The sequence below is a fragment of the Colossoma macropomum genome, unplaced genomic scaffold (assembly GCF_904425465.1).
Source record: "Colossoma macropomum unplaced genomic scaffold, Colossoma_macropomum, whole genome shotgun sequence".
NCBI lineage: Eukaryota > Metazoa > Chordata > Actinopteri > Characiformes > Serrasalmidae > Colossoma > Colossoma macropomum.
Window position 1 is genome coordinate 763,701 of NW_023495761.1, and position 17,404 is coordinate 781,104.

Sequence of the window (17,404 nt, forward strand, 5' to 3'; positions counted from 1 at the left end):
TGGCCATATATTATCTAAAAGCCAAGTCATCTTTGAGTAGAACTTGCTCTCAACAACAGCCAAAACAAGATTAACAGTTTACTGACAAAAAGGAAAATTGGTGTAAAATACTTTTTAGCAGGGTCAAACTATTATTCAAAAGCCTGTGTTGCTCCAGCTGGCCAGCTGTTAGAGGTAGTTCCTGATTAGCTCTTTAATGGTGATGTTGTGTAACTTTAATGTATACTGTTAGAAAAAAAGAGTACTGTATAGGTGTGTTTTTGTTCATGAAGTAACAAAGTAACAACAATGTACCCTTAACAACAACAATATTCTTAAAGTGCAATTGTGTACCATAAATGAGTTTTGCCCAGGGAATGAGTATGTATTTGTACAACTGCATTTCCAAAAAAATTGGGCACTGTGCAGAATGTAAATAGAAACAAAATGCAATGATGTGAGAACTGAGATTTTTTTTTTTAAATATATGCCCACTTTGAATTTGATGCCAACAACATGTTCCAAAGAATTTCTGATATGATTATATGATTTGCAGATCATTGCATCCTATTTTTATTTACATTCTGCACAGCGTCCCAGCTTTTTTGAAAATGGGGTTGTATTTTTTCACAACATAATGTTTTAAAACAGAACAGTAAAATAAAAAAGCCTGGAGTGAAAATAAAGTGTATGGAGTCAATGCAACTGAATATGGCACAAAGTCTCCTAACTAAAGTTAATGAAGATTAGCTTTGCGAGTACCATCCCACTGGTGTGAGGGGTACTACCCCAGTCACAGTTTAGTACCTTTTTTCTTAAAAAGTACCCTCTGTTTCAATATTGGTGTTAACATGCTCTTACCAACTTCACAAATCAGAAACGCATAGCAGGATGAGTCAATTTTTGAATATTTAAGTAGTTATGAAAGTTTAAAAATTTTGATATATAAATGTGTTTCTCTTTAATGTTTTATACTCTCATATTCTCATGGAACAAATATGAGATGTCTGAACTCTATATTCCCTTAGAGAATAGTGAAGAGCCTATATCTTACATTTTGGTTAGAGTTTCCTATCTGTTTAGCTCAAAGAAGAAAGCATAGAAAGACCCTTGATTTCAGGGTCTTTCAAAGAAGAAAGCATATTAATACCCTTGATTTCAGAAGAACCCTGGACGAACAGGCATCCAAAGACGTTTCAACGTGTAGAGAACACTGTAAAAAATGGTTGTCAGATCTACCTAAAAAATGACTTCTACCAATGTATTAACAAGTAATTGAACTAGTTTTATTCAACTCAAAAATTATCTTAATGAACTTATAAAGAATCGTTCATTCAAAGTATTTATTTAAGTTGAATAAAACTAGTTAATTTACTTGTTACCATATTAAGTAATTTTTTTAAGGTGGATCTGACAAGCTATCCTCTGCAGTGTACTTTATCCAAGTTGCCACTTGCAGGACAAAGACAGAGAGGTTCTTGGCTCCTGGTTTGGCTCTATGGCTCTAGGAAAAACCTTTAATTAGTATAGAACCTTTACATTATGTATAGGTTATTTAAACTTTAACACCTACAACCCAAGGAAAATATGGTGTTATTGTTTTGGTATTTCAGTCAATTACAATTACAATTATAAAGTATATGCATGAGTCATTGAATCATGTGTGTGTCATGTCTGTAGGTTAAATCGTTCCAAAAGTGTGGCTAGAAGTCAGCCATGCAAACAGCCTGCAAAATACAGGCTTTGGGTTAAAAAAGGTCTTTCCACTCACATTTCTCATTTACAAATATGATTCTCTGAAAAAAACATCTGTTTTGATGAACATTGTAATGAAAACCATTCATTCATTCATCATCTAAACACTTACTCACCTGGGTCATGGGGGGGATGCTGGAGCCCATCCCAGCGCTCATTGGGCAGAAGGCAGGAAACACCCTGGACAAGGTGCCAGCCCATCACAGGGCAGGTAACACAAACCATTTTTTTAGAAATTTAGCATACATCATGACATGCATAACCTTGAAATTACACAATTACGTAATTAATTATATAGTTTTGTAATGAACTACATTTACATTCAATTTACATGCACAACAATATGCTTTCGTAAAGTTCAAATCATATTAATCATTTACTTTTTAAACTGTGAAACTTGTTTCAATGAGCTACAAATGAGAAGTAATTATTATCAAACTATGAAATGGCTTTGTTTTCAATGCTAATTACAATTTGTAAGAACTGATCCAGCAGACTGACACCTAAGGACATTACTTCTGCCAGCCTCGACTCAGCACTCATGGGTATCTAATTCTCAGCTTATAGAAGGTATTGCTGCTCTCTGAAGGAGCTGAAAAGGTGAAAATTGAGGGTGGTTAAAAAGATCAGACTTGGGTATTTAATTAGCTGCAACTAAGCACCTGCATTTTAAATTCTAAGTGAAACATATTTTATAAGGTTAATGAGGTCACCTCCATCTGCAGGATCAAGACTTGTAAGGTCTGTATTTCAAACACATTAACACATGCGAGTCTGATAGCCATGTTCAGGGCTCAATTATGATTTGTTGTCTTTATTCCTCATTAGGTGCACAGTGTGACCTCACACTACTGTCACTATTCTTGCTAGTGGTTTTCCTAATGGGCATATGGCACTTAAGTAGCCACATAAAGTATGTGGACACTTGTACATCTCACCCCTTTGAGCTTGTTGGGCATCTGTCAGGTCAAGCAATGGTGTTAGACAAGAAGGCCTGGCTCACAATCAATATCACAAAAGGTGTTCAGTGAGGTTGAGGTCAGGGCTCTGTGCACACTACTACACTCTCAGAAAAAAAGGTAGTAAACTGTCCCTGGGGCAGTACCCTTCTTCTCACTGGGGTGGAACCCTCAAGGGTTAATCTCAGTACCTTTAGTCAGGGAACATATTTGTACCATAGTCCACTGAAATGATATTTTCTAAGTTGTATTGACTCCACACCCTGTCTCATCTCCAGGCTTTTTATTTTATTGTTCTGTTTTAAAACATTTGGTTATGAAAAGGTACAAATACGTACTTTTCACCTGGAAAAACTTACTTAAGGTTCACAACTGGACCTTAAAACCACTGCTGTACCTTTGAGGGAACATTTACATTGTTTGTACCTTGATTAATGAAAAATGTACCTGCACAGAACCTTTATTTCTAATAGTGTATAGTTCCACTGCAGAGTCCAGTGGCAGTGTGCTTTACACCACCCCCGAAACTTGGCATTGTACATTTTGATCTTAGGTTTGTATGCAGCTGTTCGGCCATAGAAACTTGTTTCATTCTTTTGCTGATGTTGCTTCCAGAGGCAGTTTGGAGCTCTGTAGTGAGTGATTCAACAGGGCATTGTTACAAAGCCCAAGTCATTTCAAACTGGTTCCATGACAATGAGTTCAGTGTACTTTCGGTGCCTCCCCAGTCATCAGATCTGAACCCAAAAATGCATATTTGAGATGTGGTAGAATAGGAGATTCATAGCAGGCGAAAAATCTGTAGCAATTACATAACACAATTATGTCAACATGGACCAGAATCTGGAAGTAATGTTTTCAGCACCTTATTAAATCCCTGCCACAAAGAACTGAGGCTATTCTGAGAGCATACCAAGTATTACAAGAGTGTTCCTAATAAAATAGCCCATGAGTGTATGCATATTCAGATTACAGTCACTTTTTATGGATTTTTTTGCGGGGGGTTACATCTTGTAGGCAACATCAATTAATTAGCCTACTGATTCAGCTATAACTGACAAAATACCCATTTTACTTTGACAACAAGCGTTAAGTCTGGTTTTGGGAGAAATCAGGGCTTCATCTGGTTCAAACTTTATGAACTTCTTGAACTTTAATTCTGAAAGTAAATAAAGCAATCAGATCAGAAGTAGTCCACAGTTAATCTAAAAGTTATCAAATTATATTAAATCTTTTAGTTAATCTAAAAGATTACATTTGAAGTCATGTAATTTACAATCAGTAAAAGATTACATTACTTAGGTCATCTACCCAACATTCTTAAAAATAAAGGTGCCAAAAAGACAAGGATTTGAAGCGATGCCACAGAAGAACCACTTTTGGTTGCATAAACAACGTTTCAGTGCATGTTTGTTAAGAATCATGTCTGTAAATGAAAAGTGTGGGATGAACCTTTTAAAACTTTTTAAAAGTTTAAAGAACCTCTACATAATCTACTGATGCTATACAAACACAACACATATATGTTCAAGCCAAGAACCATTTAGGAACCAGTACAAGTTTGTTTATTTTCACAAGTTTATTTTCACTAGAGAACAAGTTTGATCTCTAGTGATGCTACAACCATCCATGGCCGGGCATCCAAGAGAGCACACATGGCCTGCCTTTTTTTGGTGGGCAGGATGTCCCCCGCCGTCTCCCCCCCATCACCCAGTGTGATGCTAGCTAGCACAGGCGTCTGTTAGCTGACATTACGGAACTGGCAGTTAGCATTCTCCTCCAAGCATGTTTTGTTGTCCAATGATGTTGCATCACACGGCAATTCAAGAAGATGTGGTGACGCTGCACAGGTCTCAGAGGAAGCCTGTGCTACCTTTTGCCCTCCTAGTGCTGGTAGTATAGTGTGACTGGAGGAGTCCTAACTAAAATTGTGGAGAAAATTGGGAAAAACTAAAAAAATAAAGTGTAGACCAGGGGTGTCTTTAGGGGGCCTAAGGGCAATGTTAGATAAGAACTTTTCTTCTCCTGTAATGTTACCACTTTGCAGATACAAGTTTTTCTTCTATCAGCGACAAAATGCTCTATGTAATGTTATTTATTGACTGAGTGCAGGAGTGGGGTTAGTACAGAACAAACATCCTCAAAGTCCAGCTTTGGCCCACAGGCAATCTCCGGTTTGAGAACAGTTGAAATGGGCATTTTGCTTCTTCAAGTGTTCCTTACATGCACCTCATACGCTTTTGCAGTGGTATGTTCTGACAGTTTAAATCAAGAACAACATCGCCCAGCTAGCTGTAACCAAGCTGATTTCTGCTACCCTGCATCCACGCCATTGTTGAAGCTGTTGGTTGCAGTAGGCTTATGGCTAGCAGGGGGGAAATAGAGGGATTGTAGCATCTGGAGACTCTGTACATTCCACATTCGTTTTTGCTGTAGCTGTTCCACTGAGCTTCTTGCTAATTCTCTCTCCACCTGATTATGTAAAGCAGGCCTATATTCTCCCTTTGAAGTGGGATGGAAAGCTGCGGAGCTCAGCTGCCTCGGGGACATTTCATCTTCTTAAAAAAGATGAGCCGGGGGTTCATGCAGGGGTCAACAAAATGGCTGCCGTTCCCCAAAGTGGGTCGACGTCCATAAACGCTGATTTGATGTCATCTGGAATTCATTTTGGCTCTTGATAATGCTGATGATGGTTCATAATAAAAAGCCATTCTTTCTCTTCGAATCTCAATGGAAGGAAGTCCAGCATAGCAGGCGATCACCATGTCAGTAAACATGTAGCCATATGCTGCATTGGTTTGAATGGACATTGCGGTCCATTTTGTCAGATTGCATGGACATAACAATCTAAGTTATCCCATTCAACAATGGGAACTCCTTATTCCACAGGGATTTCCTCTTAGTTTCTCCACATATCATTGCCATTCAGCTCTCTATCCTCTCCCGTCTGACATTTATGAGCACATTCAGTAAAAAAAAAGATGTTTGAAAAGCCTTTATCTGTTGGCTACATAATTAGCATCATAACAGACAAACAAACAACATGTTTGAGAAAATAAATAGAGCATACTCAGCTCAAGATGTCTCATTATATTCATTCTCTCTCTTTCACACTCATGGTGTTGGCTGACCCTTGGACTTCATGAGCTGCTTTGGGTGGCAGAAAACAGTAATGCTACAAAGGTGAAAGGACAATCAGCCCACATTCACTTGTGGTGGATGGCGTTTGTTTATTTCTTCTTATTCCTACTGCAGTGTGAAAACTCCAAACCAGGGTTGCTAACCATCTGTTTCTTTCTCAGTAATGTGTAAACAAATATCTGTATTTCACCTTGTCTGTAAATCTGAAAAAAAGCTTGGCTGTAACTAGAAATTGTTCTATGACTAACCTACCAGTCTACTCTCAAAGTCAAATTGCTCCTAATTACAAACAACTTCAGCAAACGTGACAATATATGACTGCAAAAGCCAACATGGTAGATACAGCATTAGGTTCTTGGCTTGGATGTATAGTTCTAGGACAAACTTTAATTAGTATAGAACAGTTACATTATGTAGAGGTTCTTTAAACTGTAAATGGTCCACATCATGAAAAGTTTTGTTCCTTTTTTGACAAAGTTTCATGTACATTCATAACCATTTAGTCTCCACTCCTTACAGTCCATATATGGAAATGAAGTTGCAAAACAGCCCATATACGCTTTGTGCACTAGGGCAGAGTCATGCTGGAACAGAAAAGGGCCTTCCCTAAACTATTCCCACAAAGTTGGAATGTCTTGGTCTGCTGAAGCATTAAGATTTCCCTTCACTGGAACTAAAGGTTTCTAGGTCAACCCCTGAAAAACATCCCCATAGCATTATCCCTCCTCCACCAAACTTGACAGCTGGCGCAATGCAGTCAGGCAGGTAATGTTCTCCTGGCATTTGCCAAACCCAGACTCATCCATCAGACTGCCAGATAGAGAAGCATGGTTCATGTTGTGGTATAATACATGGACCTCAAGGAAAAAAATGAAATCCAATAAAATGTAAGACAGTGGTTTTATATACAGTATGGTTGTAAATGATATAGTTGGTATAGTAGTATGTAGTATGTAGAGGGTAGCACCTCTGTCCTCCATGCTGTTGATGAATTCAATCTCCTGCAGGAGCAATGACCTCATGCTTTACCAAGAGTCCCTGGACAAGACTCCTAACCCTTGACTTGCACAATGATCGAATTATAAATCGCTCTTAATAAGAGCATCTGCCAAATGCCATAAATGTATAAATATACTGTGCAAAAGTCTACATACACATATTATTTAAAGCCATTTACCTGGGCAGTCAGTTTGTTTTTGCTTGTAAAATAAATTTGAATAAATACAAGCAAACACAATACAGTAACAACTAAAAGAAATTTCTTTATTAAAAAAAGTACTTGATATCTTGTGAGCTAATTTGAAGAACAAAGTTTCATTCCAGATTTCTACTGGATGCCCCTAGCCATCACACTGATCATACTGATTTAACATAATGAACTACTGATGAATCAAAACAGCTATTGAATCATATTTACAAATAATACTGGAGAGATTTGGTAATGGATAAACAAACCTATTCACATACAAAAAATCTTGTGTTGACATTATTTTTATTTATTGTAGCATTAGTGTTTGTGTAAGCAAATAAACACTTACCAGATAAACAGCTTTTTAAATCTAAGTTTCTCAGGTACCTGAAAACATTCGCACAGTATGGTACATATGAACCTATTTTGATGATACCTTCTACTTAAAACTACTGAACATTACTTCAGGTACTTTAAGATTAAAATAGAAATGTGAGTAAAAGTTACGGTATGTCAGTTCATGCTTTGGTAAATGGTATGACAAAGTGCAAACCCTCAATGAAGATTTCCTTAAAAAATGTTTGCGTCCCTAGGGCAGCCCAGCTCATGCTGATGTTTTCAAAATGTATAATTCACTATATTTCATTACCTCAGTAAGAGACTGTACCATTCATGAATTATACATCTGCTATTTGTCTTTGGGCCACAGTTTTACTGGACTCGACAAGACTTTCCACCTGTTTCTGCAGCTTGTCTTAAATGCCTGGAGAGGTTTTAGAGAAGTATTGCCTCAGACACAAACCAGTGCTCAGGTAAACACTGGGGTGTTATGTTTTATACGGAAGAACAGGGATCAACCATTTCTCCCCCTACGCTCTTTATTTTAAAACCAGGCTGAAGCAGCAGACCCATGCAAACTTACTCAGAGAACACAACTGAAGGATGCAGGAGGAAACAATACCCAATTTGTTCTGGCACTCCATAACACTCTGAGAACACTAACAAGAAAAAAAGGCCACAGACTGGCAAAAATGTGGCTTTTGGCCTTTATGACCAGGACCTCTCTTAAAAACTGGAATATTTTACATATTCAATACTGTGCAAAAGTCAGAGACCACTTTATTATTATTATATTATCATTTAATTTCCACTGAAAACTACTATCAAGTAGAAGTTATTCATTTCTCAGGAGCTATTTCTGAGAAGAAAAAGAAATTAGTGTAGAAATAACATAAAGTTTACAAACCTTATTTAAAAATACAGAGAAAATGGAATTCTTAACAACCGCTCAAGACCCGGTAGACCATCAGACCTGTTAACATCTGATTTAAAGCATTCGTCTTTGAGAGAGGAGGAGATCAAGCTTCACTCTTACTTTAGATCAGAAAAAATCCACAGGTGTTTTTGTCCATCCTTCCACTGTGAGAAGACAACTCAACACTACGGGTGTAGCTGTCAAGAAGCTGTTCCTGAGGAAAGAGCATAGACAAAAAAGAAGAAAATATTGGCAAATCAAACAAAGAAGAGCTGGAGCTCTCAGAACATTGGACTGACCACCCCAGAGTCCAGACCTCTACATCACTGAATGTGTTTGGATTACTTGGATCATGAGAAGCAGAAAATACAACCAACTTGTATTTTGTGCGAAAAAATATCCCTGCAGCTGTAATAAAGGCAATGTATGTCAGAGTTTTACCTGGTGTTTCTGACTGACATCGGTCAATTTAGGGCTGTTGCGATCACTTAATTAAACTCGATTACTAATTTTTAAAAAATGATTCAAATTTACATTCTTGATAAATCAGCAGAATTGCTATTATGATAATGCATATTGTCACTGTCCAAAAAAGCACGTATTGCCATTTTTTTAGATTTCCATTTTTCTGCATCATTTGAGCACAACAGCTTTTTTTTACATTGTGTTAAAATTTCATGATGAATGGACCAACAGAAATAGTCTGATTTTTTTTTCACTTTTTTCTTTTTTGTTTTTGTCCTAACCTGTAAAGTTACCATTTTGAAGATTTTCACTGTTTCCATAGATAGTGTTTTGTATTAAGGTCTCTTAGTTTATGTTCTAAGCATTGTTACTCTTTGAAAAGGTATGCATTGTTTGTTATTTCTCAGTTAAATGTTTGGCCTTTAAGAAAACACGCTGATTACCTTATTAAATATCCAAATTATAAAATTATTCCATTTCAAATATAATCTGTAATGGTGGATGTTGTAGGTAAGGCACCTTTGACTTTCATTTGATGCTTCATTACTAATTATAATTTTTTTAAATTCTAAAACATTTTTATATATATTTATTATTATAAATGTTGCAAAAGCTGTTAACCCGTTTAAAATGTATATGGGTGTAAAGAACAAGGCCTGTGAAAGGAGGCTAAAAAATCCAAAAAGAAATGAATGGCCCTGAAAGCTTTGCATTGTATCTGGAACTTAACAATGAAACCTGCAGATAAAGGGGGATCTGTTTTGGTAATTAGATCTGAGTAGTGTAATAAGTAGGTGGAATCATCTGTGCAATGAGGCTTTTATTCTCCTCCTGTTTTAATCCTAGTGAGAAAATCAAGTCAGAAATTGATGCTTACCCCAGTAAACTCTGCGTAACGGCAGGATTACTGAAAAAGAAACTGCTTCACATCACTAAGCTAACCCCCATGCCAATGCCTGTATGTGTCTTTGCTATATAATAATTAGGGCCATTATAAACAACATATGTAGACAATACTGTGCTACAAGGCTGCAACAAGAACATAGAATAGATGGGGAGGCAAAGTTACAGTCTTAGAAGTTGGTTGCCCCTCCACTAGGCCACACATACGACCTCTTGGGGGTCCCCTGATATGGTGAGGGGGCCCTCTGCTGATAAAAATCATGGTAAAGCAGCATTCTTGTGCTTGTGAGTATTTCTGTCATTTTGCCAGTCACATGAATGGGTGTGACAAGGGTTAGATGGCATATCATTCATTTATATATATATATATATATATATATGTGTGTGTGTGTGTGTGTGTGTGTGTGTGTGTGTGTGTGTGTGTGTGTGTGTGTGTTAAATTCAATTAAGCAAAAAAATAGAAACTATGCACTAAAATTTGAAAAACATCAAAGAAAAAATCTGACCAGGGGTGTTTAAACCTTTGCATGTGATTGTATTTAGTTCTTGAGGATTCTGTTTGTCTGTTAAATAAATGTTCACTGACTCCTGATAAGTTGTACTTAATGACTTTTTGACTAAAAATTAAATAATCAGTGGCCTCTGACTTTTGCACAGTACATGTCCAAATATTGCACACATTTTGATGCTTCAAGCTTAATGTGATGATTTGAACGATTGAACTTTTTCAGTCCAATAAACAGCATCCATTTTCTGGTCTCTAAATCAAACTCTTAACTGAAATTTTGGCATTTTTTCAATAATAAAACAGGCAAAGTTCAATTTATGAGTGTTTCATAGTTTTATTTAAGTAGTCAGATTGGTTACTCAGAAAGCACATTTTCAAAGGTTTTCATGGTGTGGCATTGCCTTTGAGAATGAATGGAACTTTATCTGCCTTCAAGGACCATTAACAAGACTGCTATGAGAGCCACTCGCAGCTGAACAATGCATGTAATAGATTAAGGGCAATGTGCACAAACACACACACAACTACACACACAATCAAGCTACGACCTTGCGCGCATAAGTCACTCATCTGTTTGTACAGCCGCGAACAAGCTGCAGCTTTCACAAACAAAAGCCCATTTACGTTATGTAACGTCTGCGTCTGCCGCTTCCACAGAACAGACAATCTAAACATCAGGCAATCAGTAGGAGGCAGAGAAGAGCAAAAACAGATTAAATGGTGATTCTGCATGGGCCACTGGCACCCAGTCACCCGTAGGAGAACAGCGTGAGGCTCAGCTATGCATGAACAGGGAGAGAGACATAATGTGTTGCCTTAACACATTATTAGCGTCCAAATGTGTGACAGCCAGAAGTGCAAAGGGGTGAGATGTGAAGGGGGGAGTAGGAAGGTTTGAAGAGGCGGTGAGGTGAAAGGGTGACATAAAGGGTGCCTGATGTATCATCAGAATGTAAAGCACAAATATAAAGATATGTAGGGTTGTTTAAAAAAAAAAAGTTTGACAAGACTTAAGGCCTATTCAAATTTGCACTATAATTTGGTAAGCATTGATATCAATGGAGGTTAAATGTCATGTTATGGTCAAAATCAGCAGTTTTCCTTGTTTAAGTTGATGCATAAAATGTTCTACTCCAATGCTAAAGGGGATCACTGTATCAGGGGCAAGTTGTAGCCAATAAGAAATAAGATACAGGAGTGATGGCACTGCTGTACATGCTCACTACTCCCAATCAGACAGCAGAAGTTGGATGACTTTGTGTGAAATATTAACATATTCACATAACAAAATAAATAAATAGAAGATTTTGAGATAAGAACGTAAGTGCCTGGATCACAATTTAATTACCCCTTATTTTAAAGAAGGTTAAATGTCTCAAAGTGTAGTTTAATTTTAATTAAGTTAAATTTTAAAAATGCATTTTAAGAAGGCTAGAACACTGCACTCGATTTGTAACCAAAATGTGGTGTTATAAATTAAACTTTAAATGTGAATTCGGAAAAACCACACTTTATGTACCACCCCATTTCCAAAAAAGTTGGGATGATGTAAAACTTAAATAAAAACAAAATGCAATACTGTCCCAAAAATGTCACCCCTATATTTAATTGAAAATAGTACAAAGACAGCATATCAAATGCTGAAACTGAGAAATTGCATTGTTTTTTGAAAAATATGTGCCCATTTTGAATTTGATGCAAACAACAGGTTCCAAAAAAGTTGGGACAGGGACAACAAAAGGCTGGTAAAGTTGTGTAATGCTAAAAAAAAGACCTGGTGGTTGATTGACAACAGGTCAGTAACATGATTGGGTATAAAATGAGCATCCCAGAGTGTCTTTCAGAAGTAAAGATGAGGAGGAGTTCACCAACAATTCAAGAATAATGTTGTAAAATAGCAAATAACTTTTGCTTTTCATCATCTACAGTACCTAATAACATTAAAAGATTCAGAACGCAAATCTCTGTATGCAAGGGACAAGGCCAAAAACCAGTATTCGCTGGCCGTGATCTTTGGGCCCTCAGGTGGCGCTGCATCAAAAACAGACATGATTCTGTAGAGGAAATTACTGCAAGGGCTCAGAAACACTTCTGAAAACCACTGTCTATGAAAACAGTTAGTTGCTGCATCCACAAATGCAAGTCAAAACTCTAAAACGCAAAGAAAAAAACACATATAAACAGGATCCATAAATGCTACCACCTTCTCTGGGCCCGAGCTCTTTTAAGATGGACTGAGGTGAAGTGGAGAAGTGTCCCGTGATCCAACAAATCAACATTTGAAATTCTTTTTGGAAATCATGGACACTGTGTCCTCTGGGCTAAAGACCACTCAGCTTGTTATCAGCGTACAGTTCTAAAGCCAGTATTCATGATGGTATAGAGGTTCATTAGTGCACATGGCATGGGTGATTTGTTTATCTGTGAAGGCACCATTAAAGCTGAACGATATATACATGTTTTAGCTACATATGCTGCCACCCAGGAAATGTCTTTTTCAGGGAAGGCCTTGATTATTTCAGCAAGACAATGCCAAACTAAATTCTTTATGTATTACAACAGCATTGCTCCATATTAAAAGAGTCCAGGTGCTAAACTGGCCTGTATGCAGTCCAGATCTGTCACCCACTGAAAACATTTGGTGCATTATGAAATGAAAAATATGACAAAAGAGATCCTGAACTGATGAGCAGCTGGAATCCTGTATCAAAGAAGAACGGGAAAACATTTCACTTGCAAAACTTCAGCAGTTGGTCTCTTCAGTTCCCAAATGCTTACAGAGTGTTGTTAGAATAAAAGGTGATGAAACACAGTGGTAAACATGCCCCCGTCCCAACTTTTTTTGGAACATGTTGTTGGCATCAAATTCGAAATGGGCATAAGTTTTTCAAAAAACAATAAAATTTCTCAGTTTCAACATTTGATATCTTGTCCTTGTAGTATTTTCCTTTGAAAATATGGTTTACATGATTCGCATATCATTGCATTCTATTTTTATTTACATTCTGCACAGTGTCTCAACTTTTTTGGAAATGCAGCTGTATTTTCTAAGTGAAAAAAGTTAACACATCCTCTACAGGGAACAAACGTGAATAAGGTTTTTTCTGCTAAATTTAGTGCACAATTTCCATTTATTTGCTGAGTGTAACACATTGGAGAAAATAAAACAAAATAAAATACGTGCCATAACATCATCACAGGTCACATTTTATGTTTAATTTTTTTCTTTATGTGAAATTCAACAAATAAAGGGTAATTGTGCATGAAAATGTGCAGAACTATGTTCTTTGTAGAGGATGTGTGAACTTATATATATAAATCAACAAAACATGTCATTTGACCAGGGTAGCCAGTTTCAAAAAGTGTATCTATAATCTCAGTCTTTTACTTTCTCTCAAATCTCTTTCCAGTGTTTACTAATAAATCAGAATCCATGAAAAAGTAGCTTCAGCCTTGTCTTGTCAATCAAATGTGTTAACCCACCCACTAAGAATTGTATCTTGGTTTGTTTTAACTAGCCAGAAATTTGAGTGTTACTGCCAGAGCAAGGGTTTGAACCCCAGTCTCAAGCGACCAGTCCAATTTATATATTATACTTAGAATGCATATATTATGACAGCATTAAATACCCCACACCAGCCACGAATATGATGTCGAAAAAAGACAGGCATGCGAGGTACACATCGGGCAGACACTACTGCGCAAAACAAACTGGAGACGAAGAGGCTGAACTGATAAATAATTGGTAATTGGTTGCTAATTGGCAATTTTTGGCATATTTGCATATTCAGTCCCACACAGCAATCAGATTTCCGGAAACACAATTGACTACCAGACACTTGGTGTAAATGGGGTCAGAGTTACAGCAGTGGAATCTCCACAGGAGCTGTTACTGCATCCAAGGGTCAAGAGTGATAAAACTCGTGGAACCTGAGTCGTCTCACCTCCTTTATTCTGAAATGGATCTAGAAGAATAGCCATGTACACTTGTTCAGTCTGAAGGCATAAGTGTAGGGGCTTAAACCTCCCCGGCCTTAGAATTAATCCAGCGCAAATAAGCCTAGTGCTTTTCGGCATGCACCTGAAAAGGATAAAAGCTGCACTAGTTTCTAATCAGAAATAAGATTTTAAGGTAAAACAATCAGACATAATCAACAGCGGGCAGCATTTTGTGCCTATATTTGAATTGGACGTGACTAAGTGCCGTGTTACCTCTAAATGCTGCTGCCAGTGTTTGCTATACTTCAGACACAAGCTGAATGCGCCATCTGTTGCGTAATGCTAACGTGAACGCCCGTGTTCTGACGTTTCAGTATAGGAGGAAATTACACAGATACTTTGTCTCATATGAATCAGACAATCAAATCCTAACAAATTACATTACGCAATCTCTACTGGTAAAACTAATCCAGCTCAAACTGTGCTTTTGAGTAGGCCTGGGTTATATGCTCGTAGACAGAGAGTTAGATAATACGACATTTATGTTAACACAGTTCTTCGAAGCTGCAGGAGACTGCCTGAGGGATGGGTTAAGGTTAGAATTAGATTATACATCTTCTCCCCTTAGACAGTCGACTCACACTCCATAAAACACATTCAAATCTCTTGACTCATCGCAGGTGGGAGAGCCTCTCTTTCTCTGTGGCATTATTAAACACAGCAGACACAGTAGGCTGGAGTAAATGTCAGTTGCTATTTTAGCATCTTTTTCACCAGCCAGGGCCCATTTCTCACACCAGTAGAAAACTTGGTGTGTTTTTCAAATCCTCTCTCTCTCTCTCTCTCTCTCTCTCTCTCTCTCTCTCTCTCACACACACACACACACACACACACACAGACACACACACACACACACACACACCCCATCCGACTTCCTACACCCCACTGAGGAACGGCAGTTCATTTCCTGCCCCAGCAAACTGCTCAGTGATTCAAAAGGGCAAGTGGAGCCTACATGGTAAATGGAAAGGCAAAGACTTCTACTGTCCCAGGATGCACTCACACAGAGATACTATCACACACATACACTCCTGCTTGGTTTGTGATGAACAGTGGTTGGTTGATTTAAGTATTTTAAATATGAACTTCTCTTCAAATTACCATTACAATTAAAGCAACACTACTAATATGTAGGGATTTGGAGCCCTCTTTGGTGAAAATGTGTAATTACAAGCAATTTGCTGAAGAACCTTTTATTACATCAGTTGCGCTGCACTCTCCAGAGCAGATTATACAAGATAGGGGCCTCGCCCAAAGCATCAGTATGATTCAAACAATGAAAAAACTAAAAGAAATCAAACTGCAGCCAAACACAGTGTTGTACATGTACTTAAAAAGTACTCTGCACAGGGATTCAGGCAACCATGTCAAGGAGAGGTTTCAGAAGAAAAGACGTGGAGTTCTGTCCATTAAGTGGTGATGACTGCACCATTCAAACTCAAACCACTTTCAAAACGTTTGAAGTATACTTCCAGCATTATTAGGGTAGCAGTGGTGTCTCTGCCTGAAGAGGGAATCACATCATTGTTCTTCCATGTGTGGGCTGATGGTGTTATCCAGTATGGTATCGCTATATTGGTATTCATATTAACACTTAAGCTGCAACTTCTTCTTTTAGTTGCCCTGATCTTTATTTAGTGCAGCAACCCAAATGTTAAGAAGAGACATTCTGTCCTGTTTCAACAAAAATCAAACTACCTTGGGAGCCGCAACAATTTATGTCCATTTTGTTAGTGTAAGATTTTAATATCTTGGCTGTAAATATGTCTCAGTATTTGCCAATGTCTTAGTATAGACTAAAAAATATATAATGTAAACAAAAATGCAGACTTACTTTGTACTGCTTCAAGCCTCAGCTCAGCTATAGCAGCTTTTCTCACATCTCTTGCAGGATGCTGTTCAAAGTAGAATAGTTTATTACTTTTTTTGTTTTCTCTCACTCAACTTTTTGGTGGTGGACAGTTTCTCATTGGAGATTAAACATATCAGGAAACCAGCTGGACTGCATATAAACGCAAATGAGTCTGTCCGTTCATCTAATTTCTCTATGTTGGTCCTGAATCTTTCTCTCCTTTGCCATTTCATTAGCTACTAGCTAGGCAAGATTGTTGTCTGAGTTGCTATGTGACCAGCGGTCTGTGTGCCAACCTTTAGCGTTAAACGTTGGTGAATCAGCAGTTACAGATAAAACTGTGTTAGAATGCTCGGCAAAACTTTATTTTACCGCAGTCCATTATTTTACTGCAAAGAAGTATTTTAACATGAAAATCTGTTTGTTCTGTGGAGTCACAAGGGGGCAGTAAATGAGCCGCATGTGTCTCCAGAGCCGCATCTGGCCAGCCCCTGGGTTAGCGCTTTATTTAATTTGATCTTTTGTTTGTGATGGTAAAGTTTGATAGATTTTTTTTATGGCAAACCAGCTGTATTTTGTTGATAACAATAATAAACATTTAGAATATTTTAAAGCTATCACTGCAAACTTTCACCCTTGGAAATAAAGGTTCCCAAATGGTTCCTGGCTTGGATATATGGTTCTAGGGGGAAAAAAAAAAAACTTAAATGTTATAGAGCCCTTACATGATCAGCCACACTTTCTTTTCAGCACAAAACTGCCAAAGATGAACAATAAATATGGTATAACTGCTTGAAAAAGCTTAACTGCTATTCAACAGTTGGTCTTCACTAGTTGCTGTTAACAGGCTGTCTTTAACTAGTTTATGCTCTATATTGTCTGGAATGGATTATATTCTGCCCACACTAAAGGTCAACAGATAGCTAACAAAGTAACATTCTCCTCCAATAATAAGAGACAGGCTTTAACTTAGACATCTACAGAAGGAGTTGCTTTAAAACTGCAACATACAAGGTACTGTAAAACATGAAAGGATAATATGGGATTAATGTTTAACACTCGTGATTTTTTTTTGGGATCTCACTCTCATTATCAACCTCCCAGAGTTTCAGTATAGTGCATAGACTCTGTTGTCTCTAGTACAGGGCTGGTGTTGTCACGAAAAGAACGAGTTTTATTACAAATCCTATATAAACATGCATCTTGGGCTGAATGAAGGTGTATACACTTGCTATGCATTGGAGACGGATTACTTTATCACTCAGACTTCTTCGGGAGGTTGTCTGAGGCACACTGGAAACATTACAATGCCAGGCAGGAGAAGGAAAAACATTCTTAACTTCTAATGGAAGTTAATGGCCCTTATTCATCAAAGTTGCCTAGAAACAAGCATAGATCT